The following is a 15,529-nucleotide window of genomic DNA, read 5'->3' as shown; positions in this document are numbered from 1 at the left end:
CTCGCCGTCTAGGAGCTCCCACAATCCTTTTATAGTTTCTGACCCGAAAGTGTTTCTCATCCTTCAGTCCATAATTCCCTATCACTTCCGGGTCATAGGGCAGAAAGAAGTCTTCGGTCCTCCCTGCAGCTCCCTCTAGTGGCCCCTGTGGTATCCAGCAGGGCTGAGGATAAAAACTACAAAGTCCATGACTCCCTGCTGGACATTGGGGCACCTCCATACTGCAGGGAGGGCTCCATCTGGCGGCTTGGGGGACTTGGCTGGTATAAACTGCCAGGCACAGTGCACAATACACTAGAGCTTATAGTTAGGAGACTAATGTGCAATACTAGAAAGAATTTGTGTGGTTCATCTTAATTATGTGTACTAGTAATGATCAATTTAAACTTTCTTTGTGGGATTCGGATGTAATGAAGCTCTCTTCTGGTTTTAGTTTCCCACTTGCACTCAGTTTTGACAAATGGTTCCACCACTTCATAACCCTGTATTGGACATACAGATCTTTATTTATGCATACCCCACTCCATTCTGTCCATCTCATGTTTTTGTGTATTCTAATTTTGTTCAAGCTACAACTAATGCACTTGACCACTTCTTCATGCTGTGTATATTGTCAAATGAAAGAGATTTGCACAGTTGACTAACAAACCTCTACTTTCACTTCTAGCTTTGAAGGGACTAACAAATCCCAGGTGTCCTGACATTACTGAAGCCCCACCTCAGACAGTTTACTCCTAACATAAGAACAATAACAAAAGCATGGGCGTCATTACAGACCTAGTGGGGCAACGAAACACACGCGTATTGCTGTCTTGAGTGATCTTGGAAGAGAGGCTCAAGAAACTTACCTTCTTCTTCTTCTTCTTCTTATTTCGGCTGCTCCCATTATGGGTTGCATATGTACTAACAACATTCATCATCCCGCCTCCAATTTCCAGCTTCATAATCATTACTCTGTCTGACACTCTTTTCACCTCCAAAACACTCTTGACGTATTGTTCCTTTAGGATAACCCCTACTCCATTTTTCCTCCCATCCACACCATGATAGGACAATTTGAATCCACCTCAGATCCACCTGGCCTTACTCCCCTTCCATTTAGTCTCTTACACACACAATATATCAACTTTCCTAATTTTATTACACCGGCTAGCTCTCTCCCCTTAACAGTCATACTGCCCACATTCAAAGTTCCTAACCTCTTTTCCACTCTGTTTACCTTCCTCCTCTCCTCCTGCCTTCGGACACATCTCCCACCTCTTCTTCTCCTTCTTCGGCCAACAGTAACCCAGTTTCTGCCAGCACCCTGTTGGCTAACATTACTGGTGGCGGCCATTGTTAACCCAGGCCTCCACCAATCCGGTATGGAAATTTGTATTGTTGTCCGTATATTGATCTGGCAAAATTTTACACCGGATGCCCTTCCTGACGTAACTCATTTATCCGGGCTTAGGACTGACACAAAGAAACACACTGGTTTGTGCATCCCGTGGCTTGGTTAGCTCAAGAAACCAATAAATATCATTAAATGTCTCAGGTTCTCGATGTATGTTTTGTCGGAGCTATCCGATTGGTTGTTTGAAGAAGCGTGCTATTAGCATTACCAAGCCACTGAGTGTAAGGTGTGTGTCAGAATGGTTTAAGAAGCCACATGTGTGACACTGATTAATTTCAGATGGCCTGATTAGTACTTAACATTACCATCTTTTTCATTTTCCCTTCTTTTTACCAATAATGTCATATCTTATTGCTGCATCTTCAAGGTCCTTGTAACATATTCTTGCATTAAAATATAAACTCTGCTTACTTTTGCAGGATAAAAATATGTATCCATATTTTGAATACATTGAAAAAGGTAACAGATTTGAGTGCTGAATATTCTGATGATTCACTCCCATATACAAGTACGCTGTTCTTAATTAAATTTTGTGAGCGTTTATTGTTTCTTGCTGTCTCTCCCTGTACCTGTTGGGACACCATTAAACCACTGTGATTGTCACACCTGTGACCAGGCTGGAGTAATTTGAGAAAATCTAAGTTTGCACCAGAAATATTCTGAAGGAAATTGAGCTCTCACAAAAATAGGCAGGACTCACGCAGCGATAAATACAGCAAAGTGAGCCACTTATGGCACTGAAAAATTGAAGAAGCTGCTTTGTGCAGGGTTTAGCAAACCATCTATTCCACTGACTTGGCATTGAATGACACGATATTACCTTAAGTTGGAGAAATTAGTTTGCCAAATCCTGAATGGTGAAATAGTTGCAAGACATACTTGTAGATTTTTTACTCCTTTAAAGTGTGAGCACTTTACTGTTCAAGGGAATCTAACAAATGCAATAAGAATTATTATTTTTTTTTTGCTTGGCTTTAAAGAAGCATCAGCTCACTCATGTAAATGGTGAGAAATGTGCTTTTCAAATGTTGTCTAATGATTTATAAATTCATTACTTATTCATTTTGATTTTCTAACATGTGGCTATTAGAGCTCAAAAAGGCAGTAATCAAAAGAAACCCACCCACTAACCGACTGGTGGAGTGAAGGTGCAGCTACAAAGCATTTTTAAAAGGAAATGAGAGCATTCCTAGTTTATGGTGGCTATATAGAATTCTTTGGAGGGCACTTGAATTTTTTTTCACATAATGGAGCTAATTAAGTAATGTCCATGCATGCCACAAACCGGCACAAATGGGGCCCACACCACCGTGCATGCTTTGAAAAGCAGAAATTAATCAGGAGAAGTGGATTGAACAGACATCAGCCATGTGGATGATCCTTGGACCCTTATGACATACAAGCAGTGGTGTAGCTGCTGGGCAAGGGTGGACATCTGTCTCCAGGCGCAGCATCCAGGGGGCACCAAATTGATGTTACGAAATTTTAGATTGAAATGTTTTCCATTCTTAAATGCACTAAAAAGTAAATAAAAAACATTTGCATACTCAGCCCATCACTCCATCAGTGTGAGGATATCTTTTTCCTTTGTTTTTTTGTCTCTTTCTGATTTCAAAGCACATATTAGTTCTATATACCCAACAGACAATAATTTATCCCCTCCACTACTCTAACATGCTTGACTCCCACCCAGAAACACTTTTGATGTTATTAAACAGGTCGCACGACTAACATGAGGCATTAGTGTATCATTGTCTAAGTTACTTTATACTAACTTGATTTTCAGGTTATTATATTATTATATCCAATGTAATGTTTAAGTTTTTTGCAATGTTATATTTGAATAATATTTTAGAATAATTATATTTTCGAACTACCATTGTTGTCTTAATTATTTTATTTTATTATATCTTTATAAATTTAGCAAAACCTTGAAAATATACGCATTAAAAGTGCTTTAAAAAATTAAAACTGTTTAAAATAAAATACTATTACTTTAAATACATTTTTTTAATATTTTCCTTCCCTTCCCCATTGCATTTTGGAAAACAGGAGGGGGCGCAAAATCTTCAGTTGTCCCCGGGTGCTGAAAACCCAAGCTACATCTCGGCATACAAGTCTCTGGGTGAGCAAAGTTTATGTGAAATAGACGTTAACTTAAGTTGTTAGGAGGCCTAAAGGTCCAAAGCACAACTGGTGCAATCAGAAGGAGTCAGTTAAGCTCACCTATCAGATTCTTAAATGTGGAACAAAATCACAGTTACTTCGTAAAGCCTCCATAGATATGGGATGAATAGGCAAACTCAACACAGCTAGTGCTCTGGCTGATATTCAAAGCCATTTTCCCATGGCTGTGAAACAACAGTACTGATCATTATGCCGCTATGCTGCCCCAAACTCTTCCACATATTTACTTCCAAAAAAAAGGTACTCAAATAAAATTAAAACCATATTACCATAAGTATTCAACCAGTGTTCATGGCAGCTCCAAAAAATCTTCTTAACCACTCATACAGTATATAAGAGGTGTACATACCTCTGTGTACCATTGAAGTTTTTGCAGTGAGTGAGGTTATCTGGTTGGTTAATTGTCCAGAGACAAATAAACAGATAATTATTTTAATGTCCCAGATTCATGCATAATTGGTAAACGTGCTAAATTCACAGACAAACCTAAAATTTTAGAGATAACAGATTATACCTCACCTGCAAAGTGAAAAGTACACACAGTTACAAAACACATTTTAAATTTTCTCTGAAAAAAACTTCCATTAACAACAAAAGGAATCCAGAATGGAGAATCTGGAAGGCACCTTTACAAAGGAAACACACCGGGGTAGCCTGGTTTGGATCATCACAGCAGACATACCCAACCACGTGAATCTGTTTAAGGCAAGCTGGATACAAAAGGAAAGGGCCAAGACAGGCTTGTTTTGCTTTTTTCAGCACTGAGGACATTGTCTTTTTTGTTTGCACAATTGGACAGCAGAATTAGGGAAAATACCACCATTGACTGTTGTAGGAGAGATTATTATTTCTTTTGCCTTCTTTCAAAACAATTGGTTGATGAAATGGGCTTGAAGTGTGAAGTTTCTACATCAGGGGAAACTTGGAGAGAGGAGAGAAGATTGTATGTCATACATTTTTAAAAAACTCCATGACTTATATGTGCTTCGGCAGCACATATACTAAAATTGGAACGATACAGAGAAGATTAGCAAAAACTCCTTCCGAGTTCTATCAGCTTGCTGTTCAGGGAGGTAACTCTGTCCTCCAGCATTTAAATGTGTTTTTCATGTTGGTCTGTAGTTTTGCATTACTTTTCTAACTTAGCTGAGATCATTTTGTGTTCATCTTTAAGTTCCCTTACAACGAGCTACACAATGCCAACTTCAGCCTGAAAGCTGTGGTGAATAGAGACATTTGTGGCCTCCAGATGCTCAGCAGCAACAAACCTAATATAGTCATAAAGCATCACCAGATTAAAACTGCTGGCAACATGTTTGTTCTTTCCTTCACATAAGATAATTTCTTTATCCTGTTGTAATTCAGATGAGTCCTTCATGAGTCCTTCCCAACCATGAAGGGATTATTACAAAGAGGCAGGTAAGACTGAAAAAAATGACAAATTATAAGAATAAATTTGTAAGGTCAGTAGTAGTTATAAAAGTGGAAAAAGGTGAGTGTACCCTCAGAACAGCAGGCTTTCATCTACCAGTTAAACTGACATGCTTCAGTCTTTCTACTTGTCTTTCTTCTTGTACCACACTTTCTCCTACCAGCTGTACTCTTGTCCACTCTCCATTCATCTTTAAGTTCATTGGAGCAATGGCCATAGACCTCTTCTAAGTCTGAGTCCTATGGTCTCCTCTGAAACATTTTTGGAACAGAGATAGCTTTACAAAGCTCCTGGCATCCTCTGTACAAAGCTCCTTCTAGTGGCCTCAAGTATACCTGACAGACTATTGTTCTGCTTCGACCAAAAAGGACAGACACACCTTCAGGGTCCTTAATATTAGTTTCCTACTGCCTCCAGTTACCAGTCTAATGAAGGTATAAATGTTTCTGCATTCCCCGCTGTCCGTTTATTCTACTTCCATATCTGGAATAATATTTTGAGGGACTCTCTTAACTGTGCCCCCTTTTGGTATTTCTGCCAGGGCAGGTTAAAATTGGTCTCCTTTTTGGGATGCCATTCGATATCTGCTAATACAGGCCATGACCACAAATTATATATATACTAGCTGCGTGTGGCCGTCAGGACAAAAAACAACCCAATGACACCCTAGCAATTTTACTATAGTTGTGAGCTTGGAGGGCTGTCAGCTAACTCTTAAGAATTACTCAGCAGAGAACACGGACCCACCTGTGCTTGCTGACCTCACTGGCATTCGTTAGAAGACACTGGTGATGCAGTGGCATATCTTAGGTGTATCACTGGCATATGAGTCCTATTAATCTTTGTCTCGAAAAATACCTCCAGATAGGAGGAAGGTTTTTAGTGAAAACTTCAAGCCTTGCCCTCCATTGCTGTGGTGTTTCAATTATAAAATTTAAGCATTACCTTCTTCGACTTGTAACCCAGACACAGGGGATGCACAAACCAGTTTTTCTTTGTGCCGGTCCCAAGGCCAGTTAAATAGGGAGGGTTACTTCAGTGAGGGCATCTGGTGTAAAATTGTGCCAGATCAATATGTGGACAACAATACAAATTTCCAAACTGGTTGAGCCCTGGGTTAACAATGACCGCTACCAGTACTGTTAGCCAACAGGGTGCTGACAGAAATTGGGCTACTGTTGGCCAAAGAAGGAGAAGAAGAGGGGAGAGGTGTCCAGAGGCAGGAGGAGAGGAGGAAGGTAAAGAAAGTAGAACTGAGGGCATGAACTTTGAATGTTGGTAGTAGGACTGGTAAGGGGAGAGAGTTAGCAGATATGATGGAGAGAAGGAAGGTTGATATATTGTGGGTGCAAGAGACTAAATGGAAGTGGAGTAAAGCCAGGTGAATCGGAGGTGGATTGAAATTGTTCTATCATGGTGTGGATGGGAGGAGAAATGGGGTAGGGGTTATTCTGAAGGAACAGTATGTCAAGAGTGTTTTGGAGGAGAAAAGAGTGCCAGACAAAGTAATGACTATGAAGCTGGAAATTAGAGGCATTATAATGAATGTTGTTAGTGTATATTCCCCCCAAGTAGGGTGTGCGATGGATAAGAAAGAAGATTTTTGGAGTGATTTGGATGAAGTAATGAACAGTGTACCCAAGACACAGAATAGTGGTAAATGGAATGGATTTCAATGAACATGTTGGTGAAGGGAGCAGAGGAGACAAGGAGGTGATGGGTAGGTATGGTGTCAAGGAGAGGAATGAAGAAGGTCCGAGGATAGTGGATTTTGCCAAAAGAATGGACATGGCTGTATTGAATATGTATTTTAAGAAGAAGGAGGAACATAGGGTGACTTACAAGAGTGGAGGAAGATGCACACAAGTAGATTATACAATGCAGAAGAGTCAATCTGAAGGAGACTGAAGACTGCAAAGTGGTGACGGGAAAGTGTAGTTAAGCAGCAGAGCATGGTGCTCTGTAGGATGAGGCTGCAGATCAAGAAGAGGAAGAGAGTGAGGGCAGAGCCAAGGATCAAATGGTGGAAGTTGAAAAAGGAAGACTGCAAGATTGAGTTTAGGGAGGAAGTGAAACAGGCACTGGGTGGCAGTGAAGAGTTACCAGACAGCTGGGCAACTACAGCAGAAGTAGTAAGGGTGTCAGCAAGAAGGGTGCTTGGCATGACATCTGGACAGAGGAAGGAGGAAAAGGAAACCTGGTGGTTGAATGGGGAAGTACAGGAGAGTACACAGAGGAAGAGGATGGTGAAGAAGAAGTGGGATAGACAAAGAGATGCAGAAAGTAGACAAGAGTACAAGGAGATAAGGCACAAGGTGAAGAGAGAGGTGGCAAAGGCTAAAGAAAAGATATATGTTATGTTGTATGGGAGGCTGGACACTAAGGAGGGAGAAAAGGACCTGTACCGATTGGCTAGACAGAGGGACCATGCTGGGAAAGATGTGCAGCAGGTTAGGGTGATAAAGGATAAAGATGGAAACGTACTCACAAGCGAGGAGAGTGTGTTGAGCAGATATAAAGAGTACTTTTAGAGGCTGATGAATGAAGAGAACGAGAGAGAGAAGAGGTTAGATGATGTGGAGACAGTGAATCAGGAAGTGCAACGGATTAGCAAGGAGGAAGTAAGGACAGCTATGAAGAGGATGAAGAATGGAAAGGCCGTTGGTCCAGATTACATACCTCTGGAAGCATGGAGGTGTTTAGGAGAGATGGCAGTGGAGTTTTTAACCAGATTGTTTAATGGAATCTTCGAAAGTGAGAGGATGCCTGAGGAGTGGAGAAGAAGTGTACTGGTGCCAATATTTAAGAATAAAGGAGATGTGTGGGGCTGTAGTATCTACAGGGGATAAAATTGATGAACAACAGCATGAAGTTATGGGAAAGAGTAGTAGAAGCTAGGTTAAGAAATGAGGTGATGATTAGTGAGCAGCAGTATGGTTTCATGCCAAGAAAGAGAACCACAGATGCAATTTTTGCTCTGAGGACATTGATGGAGAAGTATAGGGAATGCCAGAAGGAGTTGCATTGCGTCTTTGTGGATCTGGAGAAAGCATATGACAGGGTGCCTCGAGCGGAGCTGTGGTATTGAATCAAGAAGTCGGGAGTGGCAGAGAAGTATGTAAGAGTTGTACAGCATATGTACGAGGGAAGTGTGACATTGGTGAGGCCTGTGGTAGAAGTATGGATGCAATCAAGGTGGAGGTGGGATCACATCAGGGATTGGCTCTGAGCCCTTTCTTATTTGTAATGGTGATGGACAGGTTGACAGATGAGATTAGACAGGAATCCCCGTGGACTAGAGAGATAGATAGATACTTTATTAATCCCAAGGGGAAATTCACATACTCCAGCAGCTTTTTTATGCTGCCTCCCCAGCACACCACTGCATAAAAGAGGGCACTCGCCACAACCGTCTGATAGAACATCTGCAGCATCTTACTGCAGATGTTGAAGGACGCTAATCTTCTAAGGAAGTATAGTTGGCTCTGCCCTCTGTCCCTAAGTGGTTTGAGTCGCACCATTTAACAAAGTCTTGATTAAGTTCCTATACTCCTCCTCCTGCCCACTCCTGATGCAGCCCACGATAGCAGGTTTGTCAGTGAACTTTTACACGTAGCAGGACTCTGAGTTGTATTGGAGGTCCGATGTATACAGGGTGAACAGGACCGGAGAAAGTACAGTCCCCTGCAGCGCTTCTGTGTTGCTGACCACAATGTCAGACCTGCAGTTCCCGAGACGCACATACTGAGGTCTGTCTGTAAGATAGTCCATGATCCATGCCACCAGGTATAGCAGGTGTAGCATATAGATGATGACATCCTTCACTCCCACCTTCTCCTCGTATGCAAACTGCAGAGAGTCGAGGGCGTGGCAGACCTGTGGCCTCAGGTGGTGAAGCAGCAGCTGCTCCATGGTTTTCATCACATGTGAAATCAGAGCGACAGGCCGGAAGTTATTCCGCTCACTAGGGCGTGATACCTTTGGGACTGGAGTGATGCAAGATGTTTTACAAAGCCTCAGGACTCTCCCCTCTTCCAGGCTCAGGTTAAAGATGTGTTGTAGAGGACTCCCCAGCTCCAGCGTACAGGCCTTCAGCAGTCGTGGCGATACTCCATCTGGACCCACTGTTTTGCTGGCATGAAGTCTCCTCAGCTCTCTGCTCACCTGGGCTACTGTAATTGTGGGTGGGGGAAACTCTCTCCTATGCTGGTATCAGCAGAAGGATGGGTGGAGGGTGCAGTACTCCAAGGTGAGAGTGGGTTAGGGTGGTCAAACCTGTTAAAGAACTTGTTCATTTGGTTTTCTCTCTACATGTCTCTCTCGATGGTGGCACCCTGCTTTGAGCTGCAGCCAGTGATGATCTTCATCCCATCTCACACTTCCTTCATGCTGTTATTCTGCAACTTCTGCTCCAGCTTTCTCCTGTACTGTTCCTTCGCCGCCCTGAGCTGGACTTGGAGTTCCTTATGCACGCACTTGAGCTCATGCTGCTCACCACCTTTAAAAGCCCTTTTGTTCTGGTTCAAAAGGCCCTTGATGTCACTTGTAATCCATGGTTTGTTGTTAGCATAGCAGCATACTGCTCTTACTGGAACTACAATGTCCATACAGAAGTTGATGTAGTCAGTAGTGCAGTCAACAACCTCCTTAATGTTCTCACTATGTGACCCCAGCAGTATATCCCAGTCTGTAGTTCCAAAGCAGTCTCTCAGTGCCTGCTCTGCCTCAGGGGACCACTTCCTGAATGAGCGTGTAGTTGTAGGTAGCTCCCTCACTCTTGGTTTGTAGTGAGGCCGAAGCATAACCAGGTTATGATCTGCTTTCCCAAGCGCAGGCAGCAGGGTGGCGCTGTATGCGTCTTTAACGTTTGCATACAGTAGGTCAATAGTCCTATTTCCCTGGGTGTTACAATCCACATACTGGGAGAAGGCAGGTAATGTTTTGTCCAGCGTCACATGGTTAAAGTCTCCAGCGATTAGCACAAGCGTCTCGGGGTGCTGCGTTTGTAATTTAGCAACTGCGGAATGGATGATGTCACCCACTATCTCCACATCCATCCAAGGTGGGATGTAAACAATAACAACAATGACATGTCCAATCTCTCTGGGCAAATAATAGGGATGCAGACTTACGGCCAACAGTTTGATGTCCCTGCAGCAAGTGGAGATTTTGACATTTACATGTCCAGAGTTGCACCACCTTGTGTTCACCTAGAGAGCGAGTCCTCCTCCTCTCCGCTTCCCAGGTAGCTCCATGTTAGCATCTGGGATGTTAGTTGTTAGCCACGTTTCACAAAAACACAACAAACTGCATTGCCTGTAGGTCCTGACATTTTTCACCAGCGCGGCCAGTTGGTCGATCTTATTTGGTAGTGAGTTCACATTTCCCAGGATCACAGAAGGCACCGAAGGCCTGAAACAGCACTTTCTCGCAAGTCGCTTTGCTTTTAGCTTAGCTCCGGCTCTGCTGCCACGATACCATCTTCTTACCTCGTCAGGTAAATAGGGATCTACACCGGCGCGGGCATTTAGTGCTTAAAGTTGACTACTTGAATAGACGAGTCTCGGCTTGTAAAAATCCATGTCCAAGTAGTAAAAAGTAGTAAAGAGTGTCCAGGGAATGAGTCCACATAAAAGAAAGTAATAGGAGTGATCAGTAAAATAGAGAAAAATCTAGAAAAATAAAATTGTAAACGGAACTACTGGAAAGACTGCCACTTGCGGTGGCACCTGAGTCATTAGCTATGATGTTTGCTGATGACATTGTGATCTGTAGTGAGAGTAGGGAGCAGGTTGAGGAGACACTGAAGAGATGGAGATATGCTCTAGAGAGGAGAGGAATGAAGGTCGGTAGGAACAAGACAGAATACATGTGTGTAAATGAGAGGGAGGTCAGTGGAATGGTGAGGATGCAGGGAGTAGAGCTGCTGAAGGTGGATGAGTTTAAATACTTGAGAGCAACAGTACAGAGTAATGGAGATTGTGGAAGAGAGGTGAAGAAGAGCAGACATGGTGGAATGGGTGAAGAAGAGTGTCAGGAGTGATTTGTGACAGACGGTTATCAGCAAGAGTGAAAAAGAAGGTCTACAGGATGGTAGTGAGACCAACTATGTTATATGGGTTGGAAACGTTGACACTGACCAGAAAGCAGGAGACAGAGCTGGAGGTAGCAGATTTAAAGATGCTAAGATTTACACTGGGTTTGAGGAGGATGGATAGGATTAGAAATGAGGACATTAGAGGGTCAGCTCAAGTTGGACGATTGGGAGACAAAGTCAGAGAGGCGAGATTGTGTTGGTTTGGACATGTGCAGAGGAGAGATGCTGAGTATATTGGGAAAAGGATATTAATGATAGAGCTGCCAGGGAAGAGAAAAAGAGGAAGGCCTAAGAGAATGTTTATGAATGTGGTGAGAGAGGACATGCAGGTGGTGGGTGTGACAGAACAAGATGCAGAGGACAGAAATATATGGAAAAGAATGATCCGCTGTGGAACCCTTAACAGGAGCAGCCAAAAGAAGAAGATGATTACCTTCTTTGACCTGTACTCTACACATCATGTTTTATAACCTAACATTCTGTTCGTGCCCTGTATGGGCACTGGAAAGTTTACAGTCAGATTCAACAAAGACAAAAAGATAAATCGGCGACACACTTTATAGAGAGGAAGAGTGAAGCCATGGAATGTCTGAACGCGATTAAAGGATGTAAAGTCTGAAAGAGGGCACAATTTGGTACCAAGCTGGGAGACTAGTGACTGAATGGCTTCAGGAAGAGGTTGGACAGGAAGGAGGTTCTGCTGGAGATGTGACCCTGTTAAGGAAAATGAAGGCTCAGTGCCAAGGAACAACATGACTGCTAAAGTGGGGCTGTAGTCATCCCTAACCCCAAAAGTGAGTGTGAACCCTGAGCAGGGTTTCTAGGACAGAGTTTAAAGACACCTTGAACTCAAAGGCCTACTGAGTATAGTGTCATAAATCAAAATGGGCCAAATGAAAGAGGAAGAGAGAGAAAAAGTTTGGGAAAGTTCTAAGGAACAATATTATGCAGCAACAGAAGAAATGTCTATATGGTTCTACACAACAAATCAAAGATGACAGCAGTTCACAGCCAAACCACAAAAGCAAAGGCAGTTAGGTGAATGAGCTCCAGTCATCACCAACCACCAGACATCAAGCTCCCAACAAAGACCAAAATATGTTTCTTGATGTTGAAGGAAGATGATTCATTGATTCTAAATGTCGAGAGCTCAAGAACAACTAAGATTATAGAAAGAACATTTCCAAGAATAACCAGAAAACAAAAGAGGAGCTTTCCATCGAGTAGCAAGTCTCAGATTGGCAGTGATGGTATCTAAAAAAAAAAGTCGAGTGGACAGAAATTAAGAAAATGAATGGTAAGATCTGAAAGAAGGAAAATGTGAGGGGAGCAATGAATTTACACAGAGAGAGTGAATCAATGATACAAAACTCTTACTAGGGTGGGGAACAAAATCCCAGGAATGTAATAAGGTGAAGTGACAAAAATGAGTGGATAAACTCATAGGCCATGTGGTTTATGACACTGGTACTTATTGCCAGTCACATTTCAGTGACAACGCTGTGCTACTTAAGGTGCTGACATGGTATTGCTGGTGTCCAATTACTTGGATTAATTCAAAATAAACAACTCATATGTTTCAGTTATTTAGGAAAAGAGCTATACAGTAGTCAGGACTTAAGCTTTGTTATCTTAGCTTCCGAGTTTCCATATAGCACTTCTGATGTTTTGCAATCGATAAAGGATAAACTCATCCATCGGTGTGGTTTATGGCACTGGTGTTTGCTTCCTGTCTCATTTTCATGGATGTGACACCACAGTTGTGGAAGCTACTTAAGACATTGACACGCAAGTAGTTGGATTAACACAAAACAAACGACTCACGCGCTTCAGTTATTTATTGAATGAATCATAAAGTAGTCAGGATTTCTGCTTTGTTTTCTCAGCTTCCTTTTGAAGGTTTTCGCTTTGGCACTTGGCAAAGTTAACCTTTCTGGTTCAGATCCCTGTGTGGCTTCTCAGCCATTGGTTTGGAGAGCCTCACTGGCTTCATTTCTTAGTTCATTAATTCAAATCTGTCATTCTGGATGATTGAATTCCACCTGCTGCTAACACTGTGAAATCAGACCCAGGTTTTGTTGCTTTACTTTTTGCTTGGTGTTCTCCCTTTGTTCACCTGTCCCTTGTTAATATTGCTATTTTTGTGCATTTTTAGTCCCCTTGGTAAAAGGCTCGCTGCAACAGCACCCCCTGTTTGTCACAATACACAGTACACAGTATTTTTGACTGTAGCTTTTTAACTTTTGAGCTGTGACATTTTCATTGAACAAGATAATCTGTTCTCTACTAAGTATAAAAACCTTCTCATCACTTAAATGTTATAAGCATTATTTGGTATCATTAAATAGCTACATTTTCTGACAATTTGCACAAGCTGCAGCGGACATTAGAACACTGTATAAACATTTAAAATAAAGCAGGATAACAGTTTTGTAGACAAGGATGTCTCCCACAATAGCAAATTACACCATCAGCACGCAAGCAAATTGCCCTTGAATGGTGAAGTTATGATGAACAGTGTGTTAAGCTGTGTTCAAAAATAAAAACAGCAGAACAATTATTTCTTTGTGGAAATCCCTCATGTCTTCTTCTAAACCTTCACATTATACATTGTAAGGAAAGCTAAAATACTAGGGTCCACATGAAAGGTAATCAATTTTCCTCTCCCTCAACAAACATTGCAGTTACTTGTACATTATGCTAATACTGCTTATTATCGCTTCTCAAATAGACTCTCTTGTGAAGAAAGTGTGATAAATTAAATGAAATTGCTCAGGGTTCTAGTAGGTAATGAGTGCTTAGTGTGAGTAAACAAGAGCTGGCAGAGGGAAAAAAACAGCCTTCTTAACAGCCTAGTAATTGCAGTTTATGAAGGTCATCTACTTTCTTTTTGGAGCTAATGAGTTTCCAGTCATTTTCTAATTTAGATTTGTTTTTCTGCTGGTAACATAAACGATGCATACAGGTAAGGAAAGGGCATTAGTCTGTAACATCCAGTGACACCATGAGTCTTGTCAGAACAAGTTTGGGAAAAAGAACAGCAAGATGATTCAGTATTTGAATTTAGTTTAGTCTAATAATAAAAGGCACTTCAATATCAAGAAGAAAAGTAAGGGCAAATGCAGCCTAGATTGATCTATAATTTGGATATTTAGGCATCATATATTGAATAATATACAATTTTAAACTGTTTTTTTAATGAAGTTTAATTAATACACAATAATATTTTTATTCTAAAGGTGATAATATTGGTGGCAAGTGGAATATTTAGTGTCTCAAACCCAACAGAACTGCTTTCGAATCCAATCCTTGTCTTTTGGTGTATTACCTTTACAGAGTCTAGGCTAAGAACTGCCCTGTCTGACCCGCTACATTGTCATTCATTCATTTCTCTAACCTGTTGGAGGCATCAAAAAGAAAGGCAGGGACCAACCCTGGGAGGAACGCCACCCTCACATACCTAGAGTCACTTATCAGTCTAAGACGCATACCTAGAGGACGTGGGACAAAGCCAGAATACCAGAGAAAATCTGTACTGGCATGGAGAGATCATCTGATGGGAATTTTGGATGGCAATGGAGCAATTGTAGCGCTGTCACATAAATATATGTTGGGTGTTGTGGGGATCGTTCTTACATCCTGAGACTGACAGCGATGCATGCCGTTTTACAGAGAGAAGAGGAAAAAAGAAGATGAGGGGGAAAGAAAATCAGAAAAAAAACATATCAGCTACTGCGCAGGCCATGGGACGAAGTCCAGGAGCTCCTACAGTCTTGTCAGAAGTGTGGAAGTAATTCTATTTGACTGAGGAATTGAATGTTCCGCTATTTCCTACAGACTCGGATGAGCTATATCGAAGGACTTACTGTCTTGTATAATGGTGCAAGACTGACTGTAAATCTTTTATGGTGAAGATTTGATTACTGCTAGGAGTCTGCAATTGACAGAACTCCTCATTTCACCTGCCGGCATCACGGGGGCAGAACTATGGACTTATTTACAATCTCTGGAAGGGGAGCTTGGGGAAGAAATATTGTTATTGTATAAATATGTATATATTTGTAGCACCACATATAAGGGTTATTTAGGGTTGGAGGGTGGGGCGCATATGTAAGGGATTGTATTCTTTTTTATGTAATATACTAGCAAAATACCCGCGCTTCGCAGCGGAGAAGTAGTGTGTTAAAGAAGCAATGAAAAGAAAAGGAAACATTTTGAAAATAACGTAACCTGATTGTCAATGTAATTGTTTTGTCACTGTTGTGAGTGATGAGTGTTGTTGTCATATATATATATATATATATATATATATATTTACACACACACACATAAACATATATATATATACATATCTATACATATACACATATATACATACATATATATCTACATATATACACACACATATATACACACA

The 15,529-nt window shown here is 41.5% G+C and overlaps 1 pseudogene; it reads left to right on the top strand.

The window, feature by feature from the left end:
* Positions 1 to 4,564: 4,564 nt before the first annotated feature.
* On the top strand, positions 4,565 to 4,690 carry LOC120524732 (annotated as a pseudogene).
* The last annotated feature ends 10,839 nt before the right edge of the window (positions 4,691 to 15,529 follow it).

The sequence above is a fragment of the Polypterus senegalus genome, chromosome 2 (assembly GCF_016835505.1).
Source record: "Polypterus senegalus isolate Bchr_013 chromosome 2, ASM1683550v1, whole genome shotgun sequence".
Lineage (NCBI taxonomy): Eukaryota > Metazoa > Chordata > Cladistia > Polypteriformes > Polypteridae > Polypterus > Polypterus senegalus.
The sequence above is the reverse complement of the archived record's forward strand: the minus strand, read 5'-3'. Positions and strand labels throughout refer to the sequence as shown.